This window comes from Anopheles coustani, assembly GCF_943734705.1.
Source record: "Anopheles coustani chromosome X unlocalized genomic scaffold, idAnoCousDA_361_x.2 X_unloc_46, whole genome shotgun sequence".
Lineage (NCBI taxonomy): Eukaryota > Metazoa > Arthropoda > Insecta > Diptera > Culicidae > Anopheles > Anopheles coustani.
Window position 1 is genome coordinate 85001 of NW_026525155.1, and position 27500 is coordinate 112500.

General features: G+C 48.9%; 1 pseudogene; it reads right to left on the reverse strand.

Moving 5' to 3' along the window:
* Positions 1 to 21659: 21659 nt before the first annotated feature.
* Positions 21660 to 27500, reverse strand: part of LOC131270663 (large subunit ribosomal RNA) — an 11043-nt pseudogene continuing 5202 nt past the window's right edge.

Below are 27500 nucleotides of genomic sequence, written 5' to 3' on the forward strand. Positions count from 1 at the left end.
TTCCACATAGGGCAAGCTGGATGAATCCATTTTACCCAGGACGGCCGAAGCGGCGTGGACCAGGGGAGAACTGAACTTTATACTTCACACCACAGTAAGTCTACGTGTCCTCTTCCACATAGGGCAAGCTAGAACTAACTATCTTACCCAGGACTGCCGAAGCAGCGTGGACCAGGGGAGGAACACACTTTTCATAGAAACGTAAGGCATCCATGACTGCCATAGTGCGTAAGCCGCCGCTGTGCGCGTAAACCCGTTCCCCGTAGGGAGGAGTCAAGCCGCCGCTTAGAGACGAAGTATGAAGTGTCCTCTTCCACATAGGGCAAGCTAGAATGAACTATCTTACCCAGGACCGCCGAAGCAGCGTGGACCAGGGGAGAACTGAACTTTATACTTCACACCACAGTATTGAGTAATGTGCCCTCTTCCACATAGGGCAAGCTGGAATGTTCCATTTTACCCAGGACGGCCGAAGCGGCGTGGACCAGTGGAGGACTACACAATCATGAGGTTTGATATCGACTTGTGTGTTTCAATAGGGTACCGATGGTATGTTTTGAACCGATTTGATTTAGCCATTCTGAAGTCATCACTTGGTTGAAGCGCTGAACTAGGGAGGCATCGTTTACATATATATTGGTTTTCGCATGCTCTACTAGGTTAATGTCATGAGGTTGGCTATCGAGCATGCCCAAGTGATGACTTGATTGTGTGCTTGCTTGAATTCTTCACATTTCATACCATCGGTTAGTTGTCGAATCATTCCTCGATCATAACCTTCGTTCTTGGTTCATGTATGCTCTCTTCCACATAGGGCAAGCTAGAATTAACTATCTTACCCAGGACCGCCGAAGCAGCGTGGACCAGGGGAGAACAATACTTTGTCTTGTATGCCCTCTTCCACATAGGGCAAGCTAGAATTAACTATCTTACCCAGGACCGCCGAAGCAGCGTGGACCAGAGGAGGACTATACTTTGTTCATAACACCACAGTATTGAGTAATGTGCCCTCTTCCACATAGGGCAAGCTAGAACTAACTATCTTACCCAGGACCGCCGAAGCAGTGTGGACCAGGGGAGGACTATACTTTATACTTCACACACTAGCCATACTGAAGTCATCACTTGGTTGAAGCGCTGAACTACGGCGGGGTAATCGTTTACAGGTTATAATCATATAGCTGCATGCTCATTAGTAGATAATGGAATATTGTATGGCAATATGAGCATGCCCAAGTGATGACTTTGTTTCAAGCTCAACAGGTAGGGTATTGAGTCCTCTTCCACATAGGGCAAGCTAGAATGAACTATCTTACCCAGGACCGCCGGAGCAGCGTGGACCAGTGGAGGACTATACCTTGTCCATTACACCACAGTATTAAGTATTGTGTCCTCTTCCACATAGGGCAAGCTAGAATTAACTATCTTACCCAGGACCGCCGAAGCAGCGTGGACCAGATGAGGACTATACTTTATACTTCACACCACAGTTTTGAGTACGCCTTGCATAAAGTATCTAGTTTGAACCACGAGGGCTCACAATGTAGAACCGCGAGGGCTCTAGTACCGATTCTCTCGGTACGGCTTGGTCCGTGTTCCTTTATGCTTGTACTCTAAGTATTAAGTATTGTGTCCTCTTCCACATAGGGCAAGCTAGAACTAACTATCTTACCCAGGACCGCCGAAGCAGTGTGGACCAGGGGAGGACTATACTTTATACTTCACACACTAGCCATACTGAAGTCATCACTTGGTGGGGGTGAACTACGGCGGTATCTATCGTTTTGGTTCGGTCTATATAGGGTCGCTTGCATGCTCATTCGAATATAATGTAATTGTGTATGGCAATATGAGCATGCCCAAGTGATGACTTTGTTTCAAGCTCAACAGGTAGGGTATTGAGTCCTCTTCCACATAGGGCAAGCTAGAATGAACTATCTTACCCAGGACCGCCGGAGCAGCGTGGACCAGTGGAGGACTCTATACTTTATACTTCACACCACAGTATTGAGTACGACTTGCATAAAGCCCCTAATGAGAACCACGAGGGCTCTCTCAATGTAGAACCACGAGGGCTCTAGTACCGATTCTCTCGGTACGGCTTGGTCCGTGTTCCTTTATGCTTGTACTCGCAGAAAGTCTCAACCCGGAGGTCTTGACTTTGATTGTCATAGTTGGACTACGACGGGGCATCCGACCATTGCTGATCGAACACCCCTGATTCACCATCTTTCGGGTAGGCGGTACGCGTACCTCCGGACGCGTAAGTCTCAACCCGGAGGTCTTGACTTTGATTGTCATAGTTGGACTACGACGGGGTATCCGACTCATCGAATACCCCAGAAGCACACCATCTTTCGGGTAGGCGGTACGCGTACCTCCGGACGCGGAAGTCTCAACCCGGAGGTCTTGACTTTGATTGTCATAGTTGGACTACGACGGGGTATCCGACTCATCGAATACCCCAGAAGCACACCATCTTTCGGGTAGGCGGTACGCGTACCTCCGGACGCGGAAAGTCTCAACCCGGAGGTCTTGACTTTGGTTGTCATAGTTGGACTATGACGGGGCATCCGACCATTGCTGATCGAACACCCCTGTTACACCATCTTTCGGATAGGCGGTGCGCGACACCACCGACGCGGAAAGTCTCAACCCGGAGGTCTTGACTTTGTATTGTTGGATAGTCCTCTTCCACTATAGGGCAAGCTGGAAATATTCCATTTTACCCAGGACTGCCGAGGCAGCGTGGACCAGGGGAGAACTTCACGGAATCTTCAGGCATCCATGATTGCCATAGTGCGTAAGCCGCCGCTGTGCGCGTCAACTCGTTCCCCGTGAGGAGGAGTCTAGCCGCCGCTAAAAGACGAAGCATTAAGTGTCCTCATTCCACTATAGGGCAAGCTAGAATTAACTATCTTACCCAGGACCGCCGAAGCAGCGTGGACCAGGCGAGGACTATACTTTATACTTCACACCACAGTATTGAGTACGACTTGCATAAAGCCCCTAATGAGAACCACGAGGGCTCTCTCAATGTAGAACCACAAGGGCTCTAGTACCGATTCTCTCGGTACGGCTTGGTCCGTGTTCCTTTATGCTTGTACTCGCGGAAAGTCTCAACCCGGAGGTCTTGACTTTGATTGTCATAGTTGCACTACGACGGGGCATTCGACCATTGCTGATCGAACACCCCTGATTCACCATCTTTCGGATAGGAGGTGCGCCCACCTCCGACGCGGAAGTCTCAACCCGGAGGTTCGGACTTAGAGTTTTTCCCATTTAAAAGTTTTTCTCTTAGCCATACTGAAGTCATCACTTGGTGAACGATTGAACTAGGGCGGGTTAATCGTTTATAGGTATCATGTGGTTTGCATGCTCTCTTAGGTTAAGGTCATGTGGTTGGCTATCGAGCATGCCCAAGTGATGACTTTGTTTCACGCTTGCTTGATTTCTTCATGATTCCCTGTTATATAGTGTATTCATTCGAGAACAGGGAATCTTTGGTTTTGCTCAACAGGTATTGGATGTCAACTTGGTATCTAGATCGCATTAAGTCTCAACCCTTAGGTTCGGACTTGTATAGTGACATCTTGTTACGGTCTTGAGTCTCAACCCGCAGGTTCGGACTACTTAGTGTTTGATCGAATATAATATGGCAACTTGTGCCTAAGTCTCAACCCGCAGGTTCGGACTTCTGTTTATTTGGCCAATGTATGTATAAGGCAACTTGTGCCTAAGTCTCAACCCGCAAGTTCGGACTTGTGTATTTGTTCGAAGTCATGTATAAGGCAACGTGTGCCTAAGTCTCAACCCGCAGGTTCGGACTTGTTAGTGTTTCGTCAACTTTCATATGGCAACTTGTGCCTAAGTCTCAACCCGCAGGTTCGGACTTGTGTATTTGTTCGAAGTCATGTATAAGGCAACTTGTGCCTAAGTCTCAACCCGCAGGTTCGGACTTGTGTATTTGTTCGAAGTCATGTATAAGGCAACTTGTGCCGAAGTCTCAACCCGCAGGTTCGGACTTCTATAGTGTTTCGTCAATTATCATATGGCAACTTGTGCCGAAGTCTCAACCCGCAGGTTCGGACTTCTATAGTGTTTCGTCAATTATCAAATGGCAACTTGTGCCGAAGTCTCAACCCGCAGGTTCGGACTTCTGGAAGGATCACTTGGCCACTAATGATCCTTCCGCAGGTTCACCTACGGAAACCTTGTTACGACTTTTACTTCCTCTAAATCATCAAGTTCGGTCAACTTCGATAAAGCAGACGCGGTTCACGAGGATCCAGCGAACGATCATCTCCAAAGACCTCACTAAATAATCCATCGGTAGTAGCGACGGGCGGTGTGTACAAAGGGCAGGGACGTATTCAACGCTGGCTGATGACCAGCACTTACTAGAAGTTCCGAGTTCATATGGACCATTGCAATCCATAATCCCTACTAAGTGAGTATTTGAGTGATTTCCCGTTCCTCTCGGAATAGGAGACACGCTGCTACCCACATTGTAGCACGCGTGTAGCCCAGAACATCTAAGGGCATCACGGACCTGTTATCGCTCGATCTCATTTTGCTAAACACAAATTGTCCTGCTAAGCAGCGTACCGTAAGTGCACTTGCGCACACGAACAGCGAAGGTGTCAGGTCATACTCCACCGAAAGGTCCTAACCCGTTCCAATCGGCATCGACGCATTAACGCTGACTGCGTTCTAGTTAGCATATGTGAGTCACGTTCGTTATCGGAATTAACCAGACAAATCAATCCACGAACTAAGAACGGCCATGCACCACTACCCTTAAATTTGAGAAAGAGCTATTAATCTGTCTCACCTCCATAAGTTCGGACCTGGTAAGTTTTCCCGTGTTGAGTCAAATTGAACCGCAAGCTCCATTTCATTGTGGTGCCCTTCCGTCAATTCCTTTAAGTTTCAACTTTGCAACCATACTTCCCCCGGAACCTGACTTTGGTTTCCCGGAAGCTACTGAGAGCACCTGGTTGTAGCGTCTCCCAATTGCTAGTTGGCATCGTTTACGGTTAGAACTAGGGCGGTATCTAATCGCCTTCGATCCTCTAACTTTCGTTCTTGATTAAAGAAAGCATCCTTGACAAATGCCTTCGCTTTAGTTAGTCTTACGACGGTCTACGAATTTCACCTCTCGCGCCGTAATACTAGTGTCCCCAACTACTTCTGTTAATCATTACCTCCGGTCTGAGTACAAACCAATGAAAGATTAGACCAAGGTCGTATTCCATTATTCCATGCAAGATTATTCTAGGGCGTTTGGGCACCCTGCTTTAAGCACTCTAATTTGTTCAAGGTAAACGTGAGCGGTCGAGCTCTATGTTACACTTGCACCCGTTGAAGGGCACACCATGACACAGACTTGGTGCCCTACCACACCATTGAGTCGCAACCAGATTCCGACTTGGCCCACCGACCACGGGTTGACCGGGTCGGCGGAGCCGGACTGTGTTGGACAAGTATCAACTTCGAACGTTTTAACCGCAACAATTTTAATATACGCTAGTGGAGCTGGAATTACCGCGGCTGCTGGCACCAGACTTGCCCTCCACTTGATCCTCGTAGAAGGATTTATGCTCTACTCATTCCAATTATGAAACATCATTAAAGAGTTTCATATTGTTATTTCTCGTCACTACCTCCCCGTCCCGGGATTGGGTAATTTACGCGCCTGCTGCCTTCCTTGGATGTGGTAGCCATTTCTCAGGCTCCCTCTCCGGAATCGAACCCTGATTCCCCGTTACCCGTTGCAACCATGGTAGTCCTCTATACTACCATCCATAGTTGATAGGGCAGATATTTGCGAGATCTGTCGTCGGTGCGAGACCATACGATCAGCATCATTATCCAGACTTCAACTCAATGACACGGAGAACCCGCGATTGGTTTGACTAATAAGTGCACCAGTTCCCGCGAGGGTCCTGGCATGTTGCATGTATTAGCTCTAGATTTTCCACAGTTATCCAAGTAACTAGGTTGATGATCTCGTAAATTATAGCTGTTATACTGAGCCTTATGCGGTTTCACATTAAATCTGTTTGTACTTAGACATGCATGGCTTAACCTTTGAGACGAGCGTATATTACTGGTAGGATCAACCAGAATTCCGACTTTGCGTTCGAATGTTCATTGTCCCATTGCACCCGGAGGAGCAAACACCACGTTCTATATGTTGTCAAGTCCGGTAGCACACGGGAGGCGAGCCCCCGTGCGAACCTCATTGCCCTCGTATCACACACACCCGATGCACCGGACAGGCACTTGAGCGGCATTCGACTCCGCTAAGCGCACGTGCGCCCGATTGTGCATGCGCTGACGGGGCCTTCATACCCCTACCACAGCGACCTTATGCCAAACTTCCATGAATACTTAGGTGAGCTGACAAGGGCCTTCATTTCCCTACCATCAACTAAAGGACACGCTAGGCGCGTCCGATCATTGCAACTGCGGGGCTTTCATACCCCAATCACCACAGTACGCAATTCACCAGAGTTTAATCACAACCCCCCCGGACATGGCACACTATTAACTTGCAACAAAACTTAGTGTGTGCCGGGCACATCGGTTCCACAAAATCATTCCCGATGTACCCCAATTGGGGTTGTGAACGCATCCATGGTCCTCTGACACACCCAACCAAGCGTGGATACTACATACCTCAAACACCCAGTACACTAACAGACAAATCAATATATGGTTGCTTTCCCCCAGACATTTGCCAATCACTTGGCACCCGGACGGGAACTCGCTCCTGATTGCGCCATTGCCACCCATTTGCCAAGAGCGAGTTCTGTATGTAGATTTCATTTGGAAAGACAACCGTGTACTGGATATTCTATCCGACGATTACAGATGACGAGTACGAGACTCGACTACACTCACGGATAATACATTTTGGGTCGAGATTGCTTTCGGGGTTTTCGATTGGTCTTGCGCTTTAAACGTATAACTTTGACTTGTGGTAACCTCGGTATGTTAGTCGATCACGTGGTTGTGAACTGGGTAAGGGTGGGCAATCTGTTCACTTGCACTCTGGGTAGGAATATGGTGAGCGCTATAGGTTAAAGATCATGGTATGGTTCCATCGTGATGACTTTCGCTAGATAGTAGTATGTTTGGATAGTTATAACGTTTTTGGCCATTTGTTCATAGTGTTCGGTCCATTGAGGAATTCGATTGGTCTTTGCTTCACACACGTGGTCGATCACTTGGATGTGAACTAGGGTGAGATTAAGGTGTTCACTAGTGCTCTTCGGTTTTGGATCAGTAATGAGCACTTGATTGGTTTCGCATAATATGTATCCATAGTGATGACTCTTTCCAGCTTAAGATTTCGTTACCAGTTTCGAATCCTCCCCACGTTCGCTTTTACTTGGTTAGGTTTTCGAGTGTAGATTTGAAAGCAATCTCATGTATGTATCCCATCTGATATAAGCCACTGACAGTTCATGTCACCTCGTTCAACTCTCGCTGGGTCACAGAAGTATGTTACTGCGCCCATTATCCCTACTCGGATAGGTTCGGTTCGTTCGTTTTATACTACGGTGAGTAAACTCAATTTGTGCATCGCATAGCCATGGAAAGCAAGCTTTCGCGGGCCTCTTCGACTGTTTTGATACGAGCTGTGCCCGTGATGCTTGTCATCCCAGGATACTAGACCCCTTTGGACGACCGCATGACCATCAGAAAGTAAATTCCACGTTCGGTTTATTTGCTACTTCCACCGTTCTAGTACTATGGGGTTGGAACCCCTAACATAAAGTATCTATGTAGAACCACGAGGGCTCTCAATGTAGAACCACAAGGGCTCTAGTACCGATTCTCTCGGTACGCTTGGTCCGTGTTCCTTTATGTTTGTACTCTTGTGTGTATAAAATTCATGTTCGATTTGGGATATTTGCTACTTTCACCTGTGCGCTGTGTATAACTACGGAGAAACTCAATTTGTGCATCGCATAGCCATGGAAAGCAAGCTTTCGCGGGCCTCTTCGACTGTTTTGATACGAGACTGTGCCCGTGATGCTTGTCATCCCAGGATACTAGACCCCTTTGGACGACCGCATGACCAACAGAATGTAAATTCCAGTTCGTTTTTGGATATTTGCTACTGTCACCGTTTGAGTACTATGGGGCTTGAACCCCTAACATAAAGTCTTTGTGTAGAACCACGAGGGCTCTATAGTACCGATTCTCTCGGCACGCTTGGTCCGTGTTCCTTTATGTTCGTACTCTTGTGTGTATAATATTCATGTTCGGTTTGGGATATTTGCTACTTTCACCAGGGTCCCGTTCTTCATACAAGTCTGCCTTGCTAATGTGGTAACTTTATAGTGTAGTTCTGACATCCCAATTTTGGGACTTAGCCGATTTTTCATGTATTTCCATATGACCCATAGGGTCCCTTTCTTCATACAAGCTTGCCTAGGGCGATCGGTCAAAACTTGTCTTACTATTCGATTGGTCTTCGCACTTTCACCCTAGGCAGTTCGCCTAGGTCTGTCTTCTTGAGGAGGCCAAAACCCGAAATAAGGAGGTCTGGCCGACCCTGAAACCTCCCCTGTCTTAACTACACTAACCCGATTTTTCAGGGTCCTCACCGTCATACAACTTTCCCTAGGTCACTTATACTCTTGACTTAGGCCATCTGACTTGGTCCGTGTTTCTTCCTAGGGTTCACCTAGGTACTTTGCCTTGCTTGATGTGGTAACTTTTTAGTGTAGTTCTGACATCCCAATTTTGGGACTTAGCCGATTTTTCATGAATTTCCATATGACCCATAGGGTCCCTTTCTTCATACAAGCTTGCCTAGGGCGATCGGTCAAAACTTGTCTTACTATTCGATTGGTCTTCGCACTTTCACCCTAGGCAGTTTGCCTAGGTCTGTCTTCTTGAGGAGGCCAAAACCCGAAATAAGGAGGTTCAGCCGACCTAGAAACCTCCCCTGTCAGAACTACACTAACCAGATTTTTCAGGGTCCTCACCGTCATACAACTTTGCCTAGGTCACTTGTACTCTTGACTTAGGCCATCTGACTTGGTCCGTGTTTCTTCTTAGGGTTCACCTAGGTACTTTGCCTTGCTTGATGTGGTAACTTTTTAGTGTAGTTCAGACATCCCAATTTTGGGACTTAGCCGATTTTTCGTATATTTCCATATGACCCATAGGGTCCCTTTCTTCATACAAGCTTGCCTAGGGCGATCGGTCAAAACTTGTCTTACTATTCGATTGGTCTTCGCACTTTCACCCTAGGCAGTTTGCCTAGGTGTAGCTTCTTGAGGAGGTCAAAACCCAAAATAAGGAGGTTCAGCCGACCCAAAAACCTCCCCTGTCTGAACTACACTAACCCGATTTTTCAGGGTCCTCAGCGCCATACAACTTTGCCTAGGTCACTTGTACTCTTGACTTAGGCCATCTGACTTGGTCCGTGTTTCTTCTTAGGGTTCACCTAGGTACTTTGCCTTGCTTGATGTGGTAACTTTTTAGTGTAGTTCAGACATCCCAATTTTGGGACTTAGCCGATTTTTCATGTATTTCCATATGACCCATAGGGTCCCTTTCTTCATACAAGCTTGCCTAGGGCGATCGGTCAAAACTTGTCTTACTATTCGATTGGTCTTCGCACTTTCACCCTAGGCAGTTTGCCTAGGTGTAGCTTCTTGAGGAGGTCAAAACCCAAAATAAGGAGGTTCAGCCGACCCAAAAACCTCCCCTGTCTAAACTACACTAACCAGATTTTTCAGGGTCCTCACCGTCATACAACTTTGCCTAGGTCACTTGCACTCTTGACTTAGGCCATCTGACTTGGTCCGTGTTTCTTCCTAGGGTTCACCTAGGTACTTTGCCTTGCTTGATGTGGTAACTTTTTAGTGTAGTTCAGACATCCCAATTTTGGGACTTAGCCGATTTTTCATGTATTTCCATATGACCCATAGGGTCCCTTTCTTCATACAAGCTTGCCTAGGGCGATCGGTCAAAACTTGTCTTACTATTCGATTGGTCTTCGCACTTTCACCCTAGGCAGTTTGCCTAGGTGTAGCTTCTTGAGGAGGTCAAAACCCAAAATAAGGAGGTTCAGCCGACCCAAAAACCTCCCCTGTCTAAACTACACTAACCAGATTTTTCAGGGTCCTCACCGTCATACAACTTTGCCTAGGTCACTTGTTCTCTTGACTTAGGCCATCTGACTTGGTCCGTGTTTCTTCCTAGGGTTCACCTAGGTACTTTGCCTTGCTTGATGTGGTAACTTTTTAGTGTAGTTCTGACATCCTCATTTTGGGACTTAGCCGATTTTTCGTAAAATGCCATATGACCCATATGGGTCCTTTCCTTCATATAAGTTTGCCTTGCTTGGTGTGGTAACATTTTAGTGTAGTTCTGACATCCCCATTTTGGGACTTAGCCGATTTTTCGTAAAATACCATATGACCCATCAGGGTCCTTTGCTTCATATAAGTTTGCATTGCTTGGTGTGGTAACATTTGAGTGTAGTTCTGACATCCCCATTTTGGGACTTAGCCGATTTTTCGTAAAATACCATATGACCCATCAGGGTCCTTGCCTTCATATAAGTTTGCCTTGCTTGGTGTGGTAACATTTGAGTGTAGTTCTGACATCCCCATTTTGGGACTTAGCCGATTTTTCGTAAAATACCATATGACCCATCAGGGTCCTTGCCTTCATATAAGTTTGCCTTGCTTGGTGTGGTAACATTTTAGTGTAGTTCTGACATCCCCATTTTGGGACTTAGCCGATTTTTCGATCCATATCATATGACCCATCAGGGTCCTTGCCTTCATATAAGTTTGCCTTGCTTGATGTGGTAACATTTGAGTGTAGTTCTGACATCCCCATTTTGGGACTTAGCCGATTTTTCGTAAAATACCATATGACCCATCAGGGTCCTTTGCTTCATATAAGTTTGCCTTGCTTGGTGTGGTAACATTTGAGTGTAGTTCTGACATCCCCATTTTGGGACTTAGCCGATTTTTCGTAAAATACCATATGACCCATCAGGGTCCTTTGCTTCATATAAGTTTGCCTTGCTTGGTGTGGTAACATTTGAGTGTAGTTCTGACATCCCCATTTTGGGACTTAGCCGATTTTTCGTAAAATACCATATGACCCATCAGGGTCCTTTCCTTCATATAAGTTTGCCTTGCTTGGTGTGGTAACACATGAGTGTAGTTCTGACATCCCCATTTTGGGACTTAGCCGATTTTTCGTAAAATACCATATGACCCATCAGGGTCCTTTCCTTCATATAAGTTTGCCTTGCTTGGTGTGGTAACCTTTGAGTGTAGTTCTGACATCCCCATTTTGGGACTTAGCCGATTTTTCGATCCATCCTATATGACCCATCAGGGTCCTTTTTCTTCATATAAGTTTTCCAAGACTTAGTGCTTTTTACCTTTGGACACCAATATCACCCTTACGGGTTTCTTTGATCTTCTCACTTTGTATTGACCAAATGTAGGTCTTGCCATGCCAAACATATAATTGTTCTACACCAAGTCTCTATCTCGTACCGCCAGCTCGGTACATTCGATCAACCTGCCCTTAAGGCACCCGGGACTTAGCCAATTTTTCACATTTTTCATGATTTTGAGGCAACTTTTCTCGACTTTGTCACCTTATATCACCAAGATCCTTTCCCTTTAGCGCTTCACTCTGTTCGTATGATATTTAGCGCTGACTATCACCTTTCTATCGCTGAGCTCAACTTCTTATTCGGTGCCATAGAGCCAGAGATATTTGGTGTATGCTGTTATAAGGGAAGTTTGTCACTTTTTCAAAGGCCCACTTTGGGACGCCCATATCTCACCTTCACGTATCTTCGATCTTCTTGTCGTCTATGGACGAAACTTAGGTCTTGTATTAGCCAACTTATAAATGTTCTACGGCCAAGCCGTATCTCTTACCGCCAGCCCGGTATTCATGGACTTAGTCGGATTTTCGCCTCTCGTGGTAACAATTTCTGACTTTGACTCACAATAACACCCAAACGGTCACATGCTAGCGCTTTGCTTGGTAGAAATTATAGTTAGCGCTACCTTTTCTCTTTTCATCGATACCTTGTTCGTTCCATTCCATGCCATACAGCCGAAGTTATGATGTTTCCCGTTTTCCATATCATGTGGAGCTTATGCTCTGGGAAAACCATCTAACACCTGTACCACCCTTTTGGGTACCACCGATCTCGTCACTATGTTCGGGCCAAATATAGGTTATAACATGCCCAACATATAATTGTTCTACACCAAGTCTCTATCTCTTACCGCCTGCTCGGTATTTTACTCGTAAGTCCAAATTTCACAACTTGTACTTTTTGGCCCAATGTACTCGAGTTTCAATTTTGGTAACATTTTTCGACTTTGACGCTTAATAACTTCCAAATCATGCTAGTTAGCGCTTTGCTTTCTTCAAGTCGTATCTAGCGCTGGGTGTTACCTTTCCAAAACATATCCTAGCTTAACAATCCATGCCATACTGCCGGAGCTATACGGTGCACAAGTCAAATCCATTTTAGCCATGTTTCATTTTTGCCAATTTTTGACCACTCGTATCACCCTTCCAGAGTGGTCCGATCTTCTCGCTTTCTATGGCCGACTTTTAGGTCTCGTAGAGGCAAACTTATAAGTATTCTACGTCAACCCGCTATCTCTTACCGCCTGCTCGGTATTCTTGGTCTTGTGTGATTTTTGGCCATTTTGGTATTATTTTTCCACTTTGTCGCTTAATAACTCAGTTTTGCTCAACACTTAGCGCTTCGGTTGTTTGGGATTATAGTTAGCGCTCGGTTCGACCTTTTCAACACTGATCTTAGCTTGTCGATCCGTTCCATACAGCCTGAGTTATTCGCGATACCGTGTTTCAACCCATTTCTCAAGTCTCGTTTTGGTCCAACATTGAACCAGCCATATCACCCTCTTGGGTACCTCCGATCTTCTCGCTCTATATTGGCCAAAGTTAGGTCTTGTGATAACGTACTTATGATTGTTCTACGCCGTGTTCGTAGCTCTTATCGTTCGCCCGCTATTTTCGATCATAAGGTGAATTTTCGCCTCTAAACCACCATTTTTCACCTTTGCCCTCTAATATGACCGACTTGCTCAACACCTAGCGCTTCGCTTGGTAGGACACATAGCTAGCGCTCGTCAAGACCTTTCCAACGCATATCCAAGCTTACCGATCCGAGCCGTACAGCCTGAGCTATAGGCGATACCGTTTTTCCCATTTTCTTGGTCACATGCACTTTAGGGTACCCCTTTTTGCCTTTGACCCTTAATACCTCCTCCGGCTCACTAGTAGGCGCTCAGCTTGGTAGGATACATAGCTAGAGCAGGCCTTCACCTTTCCAAAACTGCCGAAAGTGTACCGATCCGACATCTAGAACCAAAGTTATGGTCATTCCCATCATGCTCTACTTTCATGGTCAACCTCCACCAAGCACACCTAGGTTGGACCAACTTTCACCAACACATCTCGAACCCCAAATTTGCTTCGACGTACTAGGTTTCCCTAGTAAAGTGGTCAAAACATCCATTACAACACGACTGGTCTTTCTGGTGGTCGACCTAGGCGACTTTGTTCGACGACCACCACCCCATAGAACTAAAAGACGTCCCTTGATACGGACCTCCGATACATTTTCCGGCCTGTCTAAACTACACTCATCGAAATTTTTCGGGTCCCCACCGTCATACAAGTTTGCCTAGGTCAAGTTTTTCTTCCGGATCGGCCGCGGACCTCACTTTTCATTATCTAGGGAGGCCATAGGGCCCCAAAAGGGGTTTTTTAAAATTTTCGACACTTTCGACTTTGGTCGGATTTTTTCCGATTTTGGTCCGACCTAGGGACTTGGTGGTCCAAGGAGCCTCGGGACCAAACTTTTTTCTCAGGGGTCCCTACCTCCATACAACTTTGCCTAGGTAAATTTTTTGTTCCAAATCGACCGCGGATTTCACTTTTCAATATCTGGGGCTCGTGTAGAGTCCGAATATGAGGTTTTCTCGTTTTTCGACATTTTCGACTTTTTTCGACTTTTTTCGGGTTTTTCGACCTAGGGGTCCGCCGAACAATTTTTGGGTCAAAAATTTTTATTGAACTAGTCGAAAGTACGCAAAAAGATAAGACTTTTTGCCGAAGACACCATGCCCCGGAACCGACTCCTTCCCCTTCAAAATTGGGGACAAACGTGATTTTTGAAACTTTTCCTTAGGGAGCCAAAGACTTAGAAAATTTTCAAAATCTCGATTTTTCGATTGCGAGCTAGCGCTTTGCGGTCTTCGGCAATATTGTAGATCTCGACGAGATAAGACTTTTTAGTCAAGAGACATTTTGCCCTCCGACCCCTCCTTCCCCCCGCAAATCGCCCCCCAAAGTGCAATTTTTGCATTTTCACCTCTTTGCACGCACTGTTCGGCCCAAATGGCCACTTTCTATGGGTCTGAGCGCTTTGCGGTCTTCGGCAAACTTTTAGAACGTACCAAGCCCTAATTATAATTGTTCTACACCATCTTCGTACCTCTTCATCCCTGGCCGCTATTCGCGTACCAAGGTAATTTTTGTTCATTTTGTCAACATTTTTCATCTTTGACTGCTTATATCGGCCTTGCCATGAACCGATAGCGCTTCGCTGTGTTCTAACGTAAGTTAGTACTACTCAATACCTTTCCAAATCATGTCTTAGATTGTCATTTGCTTGCATACAGCCGGAGCTATGAGCGATACCGTAAAAAGTACCGAAACTTGGAAAAATCCTTGGATCGCCCATATCCCCCCTTTGGGGACCAGATATCGAAAAAAGTTCTTATTCAAAAAGTTGCGCCTTAACGTGTTCTAGTTATGCCTAGAACATTTCACTTCGCTAGCTGGCCTGCAACTTAGCCGTAATTGGGATTTTAGGGTGTTCTTGGAGGGCCCATTTCCTGCGACTTGGTATCTTTTGGGCCCTATGTTTCTCTAATATCTCCACGAGTTTTCCAGGTAGCTTTCTCATACTTTCAGGATGCCTAGAGCACCTCAAGACCTTTCCAACGCTATGCCGTTCGCCTCGCTCGGACATCTACAGCCGAAGTTATTCGAGGTACACGGTACCTTACCCTGTTTTCTCAGTACTTGGTCGAAAATTTCGATCAGCCATATGACCGACTTGGACAACCCTGAGCGGGTTGGCCCCATATAACTAAACTTTCGTCTCGTGGAGGCAAACTTATAAATATTCCACGTCAACTCGCTATCTCGTACCGCCTTGACGGTATACTTGGTCCAAGGGCCATTTCCAGCGACTTGGTCGCAATTTCGCTCTAAGTTTCGCTAATACCTTCGTCCGTGGACATGGTGATTTTTTGTTCGTATTTTTCCTTGATAGTCCCACTCAAGACTATTCCATACCAGAGCCAAGCGTCCCGCTAAGTGCCATACAGCCTGAGCAGTAATTCATGAAAGGTACCTCTACCAGTTTTTGCCATACTTGGGTACAAACTTTGGATCGCCCATATCTCCACTTTGGAGGCCAGCCAGCACCTTGGCCCCATATACTTTTTTGTTGGTCATGCCATGCACCAAATATAATTGTTCTACGCCAACTTGCTATCTCTTCTCCAACTTGCCGTTATTCTTGGTCCAATTCCCATTTCATTCGTTTTTGGACCCATTTTGCTATATGTTTCACTAATAGCTTCGGCCATGGACAAGCTGATTTTCGAATGGTATTTTTCCTTGATAGTCCCACTCAAGACCATTCCAAAACACACCGCAGCTTGTCGCTCGGTGGCAAACTGACCGAGTTATAATTCATGAAAGGTACCTCAACTTGGTACACCACGTGGTCGGCCCAAACCATAAACCGACCAAACGACCGACTTGGAGCACCCTGACCGGGTTGGCCCCATATAATAAAAGTTGCGTCTCTACACGCCCAACTTATGAATATTCTACGCCAAGTCGCTATCTCTTACCGGTAAGCCGGTATTCACCTTCCAAGGGTGATTTTGGTCAAGTGCCATTTCCTGCGACTTGGTCCCCGAATTGGACCATCATCACCTAATATCTCCGTGGTATTTCAACTCAGCCTCATGAAACTTTCAGGGTAGATAGGTCTCCCCAAGACCTTTCCAACGGTGAGCCGTTTGCCTCGCTCGGCCATCTACAGCCGAAGTTATTCATGGTACTTGGTACCTTACCCTGTTTTTTTCCATACTTGTTCGTACTTGGGTACAAACTTTGTGTCGCCCATATCTCCACTTTGGAGGCCAGCCAGCACCTTGGCCCCATATACTTTTTTGTTGGTCATACTATGTCCAAAATATAAATGTTCTACGCCAACTTGCTATCTCTTCTCCAACTTGCCGTTATTCTTGGTCCAAGTCCCATTTCATTCGTTTTCGGACCCATTTTGCTATATGTTTCACTAATAGCTTTGGCCATGGACAGGCTTATTTTCTATTTGTATTTTTCCTGGATAGTCCCACTCAAGACCATTCCAAATCACACCTTAGCTTGTCGCTCGGTGGCAAACTGACCGAGTCATAATTCATGAAAGGTACCTCATGTTGGTACACCACGTGGTTGGCCCAAACCATAAACCAACCAAACGACCGACTTGGAGCACCCTGACCGGGTTGCCCCCATATAATGAAAGTTGCGTCTTCCGACGTCCAACTTATGAATATTCTACACCAAGTCGCTATCTCTTACCGGTAAGCCGGTATTCACCTTCCAAGGGTGATTTTGACCAAGTGCCATTTCCTGCGACTTGGTCCCCGAATCGGCCCATCATCACCTTATATCTCCGTGGTCTTTCAACTCAGCCTCATGAAACTTTCAGGGTAGATAGGTCTCCCCAAGACCTTTCTAACGGTATGCCTTTTGTCTTGCTCGGCCATCTACAGCCCGAGTTATTCGTGGTACTTGGTACCTTACCCTGTTTTCACCATACTTGTTCATACTTGGGTACAAACTTTGAATCGCCCATATCACCACTTTGGAGGCCAGCCAGCGCCTTGGCCCCATATACATTTTTGTTGGTCATACCACGCACTAGTTATAAATGTTCTACGCAAGCTTGCTATCTCTTCTCCAACTTGCGGTTATTTTTGACTCAAGTCCCATTTCCATAGTTTTTGGTACCAATTTGCTCTATGTTTCGCTAATAGCTTCGCCCAAGGACTTTGTGATTTTTTGTTCGCATTTTTCCTAAATAGTCCCACTCAAGACTATTCCAAATCACACCTTAGCTTGTCGCTCAGTGCCATACAGCCAGAGTTTTAATTCATGAAAGGTACATCACCTTGGTACACCACGTGGTCGGTCCAAACCATCAACCAACCATATGACCGACTTCGAGTCGAGCTAGCGGCTAGGCTCAATATAATGAAATGCGTGTCTTGATGCGGGCTACTGACGGTCTGAACAATGTAGCTCGCTAGCTCGTCTCTAAACTTGTGTTTTGGTCGAATATTGGGTGTTCATGTACCACTTCGGGTAACATGGACTTTGGTGCAACTTTACCACTTGTGCACTTAATAACTTCCCGGTCATTCAAGTCTTTGCCTTCATACTTTCAGGGTAGTTAGGTCTCGTCGAGACCTTTCCATACATATGCCAAACTCATCGATCGGACATCTATAGCCCGAGTTATTCGCGGTACACCGTACCTTACCCTGTTTTTTCCTCAATTGGGTACAAACCTTGGAACACCAATATCGCCCCTTTAGAGACTAGCTGGCACGTTGGCCTCATATAATGATAAGTGCACCTCAACTAGGGCTACTGACGGTCAGAACATTTCAACTTGCTAGCTCGGGCCCACACTTGTGTTTTTCTCGAATATATGGTTCAAGTGTGCCACTTTGGGCACTTTTGGACATTTTGTCCCCACACAACTTTCTTGCCTTGGTAGATAGGGTCTTGTGATCTAGGGCAAAAAGATGCACCAAGACATGGTCTAACTTTCGTTCTTTTACCGCAAAGCGCTATCTCCAACACCCGAGGAGATAGAAAGAGATTATGTTCGGTATATCGGTCTTCCATGGCCTACTATGGTAAGCCCCTGCAGGGTATGCAACCGAAGGTGCTTGGTACATGTCTTTGGTGCAATATCGGTGCAAAGTAGGTGTTTCCTTGATCGGGCTATAACTTTCTTGGTTGATGTTGGATTGCTTTGCGGTCTTCGGGGGATAGTTAGGGAACATGTTGGCCAACATTTCCTTATTCCTCAGCCTGGCCGTACCTCTTACCGTCTAGGCGGTATTCATGCTCTAAGTTGGAACTTGTGTTCCTTCGGGCAACTTTTCTGACTTTGACGCTCAATAACTTCCGTTCATATGCAGTCTAAGCTCTGCAACTCTCAGGAAAGCTAGTACTACTCATTTCCTTTCCATATCAGTCTTTGGCTTGTCGATCCGATGTCTACAGCCTTAGTTATTCACGTTCCCTGTGAAGGTAGGTTTTTGCCCATTTTCCAGTTCATGTGGTAACATTCCCGGACTTTGCCGGCTTTCTCTTCATGTGGTAACTTGCTTGCTCATGTGGTAACTTGATAGTGTATTTCTGACAGACCCAATCTTGCACTTAGCCGATTTTTCTCTTCATATCATATGGATCCATCATTAGGCCATCTTGCTTGCTTGTGTGGTAACTTGATAGTGTATGTCTGACAGACCCAATCTGGGACTTAGCCGATTTTTCTCTTCATATCATATGGATCCATCACTAGGCAATCTTGCTTGCTTGTGTGGTAACTTGGAAGTGTATTTCTGACAGACCCAATCTGGGACTTAGCCGATTTTTCTCTTCATATCATATGGATCCATCACTAGGCCATCTTGCTTGCTTGTGTGGTAACTTGGAAGTGTATTTCTGACAGACCCAATCTGGGACTTAGCCGATTTTTCTCTTCATGTCATATGGATCCATCACTAGGCCATCTTGCTTGCTTGTGTGGTAACTTGGAAGTGTATTTCTGACAGACCCAATCTCGGACTTAGCCGATTTTTCTCTTCATAATATATGGATCCTGGACTTAGCCGATTATTAGGTTATTATATATGGATCCTGGACTTAGCCGATTTTTCTCTTCATATAATATGGATCCTGGACTTAGCCGATTATTAGGTTATTATATATGGATCCTGGACTTAGCCGATTTTTCTCTTCATATAATATGGATCCTGGACTTAGCCGATATTTCTCTTCATATAATATGGATCCGGGACTTAGCCAATTTTTCTCTTCATGTGGTAACGTATGCCAATCGCTCACAAGTCATGGGATAAGGGTACTTGTGTTCTTCCATCTTCTAAGTCCCGCACGGGGACATCGTGATCGCCCCAAGTCCGGAATAGCGCCAAGTCAAGCCCCACGGTGGCCGTGCAGGACCTGTTAGCGGCGGCCCCACTGACAGCACTAATCCGGACTTAGAAATTATATCTTTCTAATCGAACACCACACACGCAACACCACCATACCACCATCTCCTTGCAAGTACCTAAGTACCCGCAACTCCATGGTGAAGGCAATGTCACTCCATCACCAACCTCTTTGCATTGCAAGCACTTGCGTACCTACAACACTCCGAAGAAGGCAACGGCGCGCGATGCTCGACTCCACACACCACACCACACCACACCACCGATGGCCAGCCAGCCAGCCAGCCCAGCTAAGGGCTAACCCACCAACCAACCACCAATGGCCTAGGCCAGCCGGATCCCACCTTCAAGTCCAAGCACAGCCAAGTGCAAGTACCGCCAAGTGTTCACCAACCAACCATCACACCAGGTCAGCCGGCCAGTACCCACCTTCAAGTGCCATTACCCTCGGGTGCAAGCCCAATCAAGTGTTAACCAACCAACCCGGCCAAGGCAGCCAACAGGCCGGCACCCTACAGCACCGACCCGCCATCACCACCTCAACCGTTGACCATGCAAGTGGCCTCGGACAACAGGTGACACCCGAAGTACATCCGAAGAACGTATATCAAGTGTTTGCTCACCAAGTCCTCAACCAACCCCAAGTACCCGGAGGTACCCAGAGTGTTGGATCCGCCAACCCGTCCCGGCACTCCAAGTCCTTGCGAACCCAAAGTGTTTGCCCGGTAGGGCCATTGTATCACAACGCTTGCGACCATGCAAGTGGCCTCGAACAAGGTGACAGGGGTATCTTCACCAAGTTCTCAACCAACCCCAAGTACCCGGAGGTACCCAGAGTGTTGGGTCCGCCAACCACTACCAGCACTCCAAGTCCTCGCGAACATAAAGTGTTTGCCCGGTAGGGCCATTAGACCACAACGCTTGCTAACCATGCAAGTGGTCTCGGACAACAGGTGACACCCGAAGTACATCCGGAGAGTGTACAACAAGTGTTTGTTCACCAAGTCCTCAACCAACCCCAAGTACCCGGAGGTACCCAGAGTGTTGGGTCCGCCAACCACTACCAGCACTCTAAGTCCTCGCGAACCCAAAGTGTTTGCCCGGTAGGGCCATTAGACCACAACGCTTGCTAACCATGCAAGTGGTCTCGGACAACAGGCGATACCCGAAGTACATCCGAAGAGTGTATATCAAGTGTTTGTTCACCAAGTCCTCAACCAACCCCAAGTACCCGGAGGTACCCAGAGTGTTGGATCCGCAAACCCGTCCCGGCACTCCAAGTCCTTGCGAACCCAAAGTGTTTGCCCGGTAGGGCCATTGTATCACAACGCTTGCTACCATGCAAGTGGCCTCGGACAACAGGTGACACCCGAAGTACATCCGGAGAGTGTACAACAAGTGTTTGTTCACCAAGTCCTCAACCAACCCCAAGTACCCGGAGGTACCCAGAGTGTTGGATCCGCCAACCCGTCCCGGCACTCCAAGTCCTTGCGAACCCAAAGTGTTTGCCCGGTAGGGCCATTGAATCACAACGCTTGCTAACCATGCAAGTGGTCTCGGACAACAGGTGACACCCGAAGTACATCCGGAGAGTGTATATCAAGTGTTTGTTCACCAAGTCCTCAACCAACCCCAAGTACCCGGAGGTACCCAGAGTGTTGGATCCGCCAACCCGTCCCGGCACTCTAAGTCCTTGCGAACCCAAAGTGTTTGCCCGGTTGGGCCATTAGATCACAACGCTTGCTAACCATGCAAGTGGTCTGGAGTATAGGTGATACTGACATACCACCGAGATGGTACATCTAGTATTGGGTCACCAAAACCAAACCAACCCCAAGTATCAACCCGGCATACTCAGAGTGATGGATCCGCCAACCCGTCCCGGCACTCCAAGTCCTTGACGAACCGAAAGTGTTTGCCCGGTAAGGCCATTAGATCACAACGCTTGCTACCCCACGGCGAGCTAAACATGCAAGTGGTCTTAGGCAACAGGTGACACCCGAAATTCATCCGAAGATGGAATATCAAGTGTTTAATCACCAAGCCAGCATCCAAACACCAAGTACCCCGGGAGGACCCGATGCGTTGCGACCATCTCCAAGTTCTTGACGAACCCGCAGTGAAAGGCGGTAAGGCCTCTGGGCCGCAACGCTCGCATGTGTTAACCCGCAAACACCACTGACCGGTCGGTCCACCGCAAGGGTGGGTCCAACTAGTCCACACACGGTATGCCGCATGTGCCCCCCGGGGGGAGCACACCGCACACAACCACCAAGCATGGGTCGCCTGAAAGGATCGAAATGTACATCTCTCTTCAATGCGTAGCGCCCAGCCTGCAAACCCGTCGTTTTCGGGTGGTCTTAGGAGTCGAAACTATTCTTGGAAGATCGGCAAGCACAACGCCTTTTCCCACTTCAGGTACTTCGGCGAGCGCACTCGCGATAGGCTCAGTTTGAGGGTTTCCAATAAATGGAAAGAGTCTATAGAAGACTCAATCCGGTCTCGTGATGTTATTAGCCATCTAGCTAACGACTCCTATACATATACTACCAGCCTGGTTCGGTTACGACCTTAGAGGCGTTCAGGCATAATCCGACGGACGTAGCGTCATACCAAAGTCCGCTCGGACTAGTATTGAGCCATTGGTCCGTACCTGTGGTTCCTCTCGTACTGCACAGGAATTCCATTGAGATAGTACTTGCACACCAGTAGGGTAAAACTAACCTGTCTCACGACGGTCTAAACCCAGCTCACGTTCCCTTGAAAGGGTGAACAATCCTACGCTTTGTGAATTTTGCTTCGCAATGATAGGAAGAGCCGACATCGAAGGATCAAAAAGCCACGTCGCTATGAACGCTTGGCGGCCACAAGCCAGTTATCCCTGTGGTGGTGAGCTGTCAAACGCTGTAGTGTCAACACGTGCTGAGCGTCGCTCCGTGTTTTTCATAAAAATTTCGCGTAAAAAGTTTAAAGAACCCACGAAAGTTTGTTGTAATCGTTAAAACTAGTGCCAATCTACAGATTAGTAGTGAAAACCGCATTAAAATCATCGATTTCAACGAAAAATAAGAAAGAAAAGTGTTTGTTTACATTTTGTACGGAGAGCGGCCCGGGGCGTAGCCCCATTTGGGACTACGTGTTTTTCGGTTAAAAAAGTGTCCGGATCCTGGCCGGATGTGGTTTTTTAGATGACAGACGGTGTTTTAAAACGAAAGTCAGAGAAAACCGTATGAAAAAAGACGAATTCAGCGCAAAATAAGTGTAAATAAAGTGAGAGCACGCGGTGCAAAAATTTTGGCAGGTGAAGATTCGATCGTCCATTTTCCAGCCGGATTCGGACTCGAAGATCCGAGCGATTTCACCTAAGCCGAATCGGGCTCCGTGTCATCTGATCCAGTTTTTCAAAAAAGGACCGTTGGTGCCGGATTTTCGGGTCGTTCAAATTGACCGTTGGTGGAGTCGGTGGCCGTTGGTTTGAAGTGGCCGTTAATTCAAATCGGTCGGTAATTCAAATTGGCCGGTTATCCAAATTGGCCGGTATTTTTAATTGACCGTTGGCGGCAGTGTGTCCCGGATAGGTGTCCCGGCTGGGGGTGAAATGTTTCAAGTGTCCCGGCTGAAATATTTCATGGACCAACCATCCGGTTGAAATGTTTCAGTGAAACTTTTCAAGGTGTCTCGGCTAAGAGTGAAATGTTTCATGTGTCTCGGCTGAAAAATTTCGAGGTTCGATCATCCCGGTGAAATATTTCAGTGTGTCTCGGCTAAACTTGGTTCCGAAGTTGGCCGCCAGGCGGCGCCACCAGTACCAGCGGATTGCCAGCATTGCCACCAGGCGGCGCTTCGGGTCGTGGCGGGTGTCTCGGCTCACGGAGATTTCGAACACTGTTACCAGGCGGCGGCACTGGTGCTGAGCTTTTCAACGTCACAACCAGGCGGCGCCTTCAGTTCATCAAGTGTCTCGGCTGGTGGAGATCACCGGTTATCACAACCAGGCGGCACTCTGAGTTTTATGGCGAGTGTATCGGCTGGCGGTTTGCGGATTTGTCAACCAGGCGGCACCTGATCGCAGAGAAGAACTGAGATATAAGCTCAGATTTGGAAAGGGGAAAAAGATTGGTTTGGCCTTTTATTTGTTGGAGTTTCTATTTCGCACCGGTACTTGGCCTTCCTCCACTCCCCTTCCCCTTCCCACCTTCCCTTCCCAGACACTCCACCCTGGCTCTCCGCAACCTAACCCATTGCCCACAGCGATTTTCAGGGTTGCAGTAGGGGAATGGAGCAGGCATCGGGGGAGCCTTCGACGCGTCGGTCCGTCAGGCTCCGGTCCACCTGTGACGCTACCGCGCCATCGCCGAAGGACGACGGGGACAAAGTGATGACATCATCGGTTGCGCTGCCGTTGACTCGGCAGCGAAAGGGAGGCAGTGTCGCGCCATCGACTGCGACGCCCACTCGGCCGGTGGTGGTGGTGCAGCGGATGGCCCTGCTAGCCAGTGATATGGAGATTTCAGAGGAGAGCGACGAGGACGAGCTCAACTCAACCGTCGTCCAGCAGGTGGCCGAAGTCCCGCAGCAGGAGCCGACTATCGCAAGCCTCAGCAGCGAGTTGAGGGAGCTCCGGGCAACCGTCGAGACTCTCCTCGCTAAGGTTAGCGAGATGGAGACGGGCCGGGCGACGGCAAAGGATGGCTACGCGGAGCTGAAGACAAAGCTGAAGTTGTTGTCTCGTGAAAATCAGGAGCTGAAGCGAGACAACATTAGCCTTCGTGAGCGTGCGGCAGCCAGCGAAAGAGAACTTATGCTGCTCCAAAGTGGACTCCACTCGATGGGAGAGTTGGCGGTAGCTACGCAGCAGCAACAACAACATGTCGTCGACTCCAGTGCTGTTGGGCAAAGCCAGCATCCACCTGGCGACACTCCCAAACGAAAGCGGACCCGGGCAAGGCGCGGCAAGAAAAAAGAGGGCGAACCGACGGGCATGAACGAAGTCATCACGCCTGATGTCCCCGAGATCCCGGTCGAGGCCGTCTCGTCCCAGGCCATGGCTCCAGAAAAGCCAAAACCGAAGGCAAAGAAAGCAGCGGCTGTGGCAACCAAGGTGCATGCGCAACCAGCATCCTTTGCTAAAGTCGTGGCCAAGGGAGACAAGAGAGCAGCACCACAGAAAGCGGGAAAGAGCGCTGCTAAAGTGGAGAGGCCTGCGGTGATCGTCCTCGAGGCCAACGAGGGCAAGGCCTTCCTCGACACATACAAGGCAGTGCGTTCCAAGACCAATGTGGATCAGTTCGTGGCGAGGGTTTGCCGCACAGGGGAGCGGAAGCTGTCGCTGTGGCTGAAGCCGAACACGGACTGCGAGAGTGTGCTGGCCGATGTCAGCGAAGCCATCAAGGAGGATGGAGTGGCCCACCTCCTTGTCGACAAGCAGACGGCAGCGATCACAGGAATCGACATGCTGGCGACTGTCGACGACTTGATTTCGGCGATTAAGCGGCAGGCGGGGCTGACGGTTCCGGGCGAGGCAGTTCGGCTGTGGCGGCGGTACGACGGGCTGCAGAAAGCCCATATCAAGCTGCCGCGCGGGCAGTGCCAGCTTCTCGACGGTCACCGGGTCACCATAGGGAACACGAGTTGCGTCGTGCAGGCGCTCGCATCGGTCCCTGCAGGAGAGCAGCTCTGCTACCGCTGCTTTGGCAAGGGGCACCGCTCTCGCGAGTGCACCGGCCCTGACTACTCCAAGTGCTGCTTCCGGTGCGGATCGAAGCAGCACAAGGCCAAGGAGTGCAGCTCGGGCCCCAAGTGCCTTACGTGTTCCGGACAACATCAGACAGGTTCACCGGTTTGCAGCGGAAGTAGCCAGCCGTCATGTTCCCGCTAGCTACGAACACCACTGTTAGAGGGCGTGACGCTGGGTTGAAGATCCTCCAGATCAACTTGGCGCGCAGCAGGGTAGCACAAGACCTCATGCTCCAGACCGCACGGGAGCAAAGGATCGACATTGTGCTGGCGTCGGAGATCTACCGTGTTCCACCCAATAACGGGAACTGGGCGGTGGACTCGACAGCGAAGGCAGCCGTTATTACGACCGGAGCCTTGCCCATACAGCGAGTCTGGGCAAGTAGGGTAGGACTGGTGTCGGTCCAGGTGGCGGGGGTGACCTTCATCTCTTGCTACGCCCCACCAACACCGGGATGGACGGACGAGGACTACCAGCGGCTGCTCGACGAGATCGATATCGAGGCCAGAGCACACCCCCTCGTAGTCTTGGCGGGCGACTTCAATGCCTGGCACGTGCGATGGGGCAGCGCGAGGACGAAGCCGCGTGGTGAGGATCTCGCCGAGGTCGTCGACCAGCTTGACCTGGCGATCTTGAACCGCGGCAGTGTGCCCACGTTCGTCGGCAACGGCAGTGCTACTGAAAGTGTGGTCGACGTGTCCTTCGCCAGTCCGGCCATTGAACCCGGTAACGACTGGCGGGTGCTCGACACTTTCACCAACAGTGACCACAGATACGTGAGATTCAGCGTATCCGCGACACCAGTCAGCAGCGCTTCACCACACCAGCAGAGGCAACCGCAACAACAGCACCAGCATCGCGACCGGCAGCGACAACGCGAGCAGATTGGACCGAGATGGAAGTTGCGTCAATTCCATCCCGAAGCCTTCCAGATCGCGCTCCAGGCTTCCGGGTTTGCCGAAGCGGCTGTATCACCGGCGACTCTCACCGCTGGACTTACTAGAGCCTGCGATGAGGTGATGCAGAGGGCACCGCCAGCGCAGTTTTTGGTGAGACCGGAAATGTACTGGTGGACGCAGGAAATCGGCCTTCTCAGGGAGCAGTGCAAGTCATCTGAGGATGCGATTTTGACTGCCGGAACTGGTGCACAACGAGAGTTGGCCAGAGAACGGCACAGGAGTTGTAAGAAGGAACTCGCCCGCGCCATCAAGGCAAGCAAGGACCGTAGCTTTGATGAGATGATTGCGGAAGCTGAGGACAATGTCTTTGGCACTGCCTATAAGGTGGTAACGTCACGCCTTAAGGGTAGCCGCGTCCCCCCGGAGCGAGATCCTGCGATTCTACAGCACGTCGTGTCGGAACTCTTCCCGGATCATGGCACTTTTGAGTGGCCTGCACCGGATCGGGTCGATTGGGGGCAGACAACGCAGGAGCCAGTGAGGGAGGTATCGGATGAGGAGCTCTTGGCGATCGCGGCGCGGATGGTGCCCACTAAGGCCCCGGGACCCGATGGCATCATCAATGCGGCACTGAGGGTCGCTGTTCGCGAGCACACGGAGACGTTCCGCCGCGTGTTCCAGGAGTGCTTTGATCAATGCACCTTTCCCGCTGACTGGAAGCGACAACGACTTGCTTTGCTACCCAAGTTCGGAAGACCTCAGGGCGATCCGTCATCCTTTCGGCCTCTGGGGATGCTCGACGGATCAGGCAAGATCTTGGAGCGGCTGATCTTGGATCGCCTAAACGAACACCTGGAAGACCCAGATCACCCTCGCCTGTCGCCGTCTCAGTATGGATTCAGAAAGGGCAGGTCTACAATTCAGGCGATTGAACGTGTTAAGGAGGCCGGCCAGCGTGCGATGGCCCACCGAATGACGGATCGGAGGGCTAACAAGTGTCTGATGGTGGTGTCATTGGATGTACGCAATGCTTTTAACACGGCGAGCTGGCGGTCCATCGCCAAAGCACTGCAAGAAAAGCACGTTCCGGCCTGCCTGCAGCGGATACTGGAAAGCTGGTTTCGGGGACGGCTACTGGTTTATGAGACGTCTGAGGGTCCGGTCACCCGGGAATTGTCGGCGGGAGTCCCACAGGGTTCCATACTTGGTCCGACGCTGTGGAACACCATGTATGACGCCGTCCTGTCCATCGACATGCCCGCCGGTGTAGAGCTCGTCGCCTTCGCTGACGACCTCGTGCTCCTGGCACCAGGACCCACGCCAGCACTGGCCGCGAGTTTGGCGGAGGAGTCTGTGAATAGGGTTGTGGCTTGGATGCGCGAACACCAGCTGGAGCTCGCCGCAGCTAAGACGGATATTGTGATGGTGTCGAAAAAGAAGAAGGATTACAAGAACATCCCAGTTAAC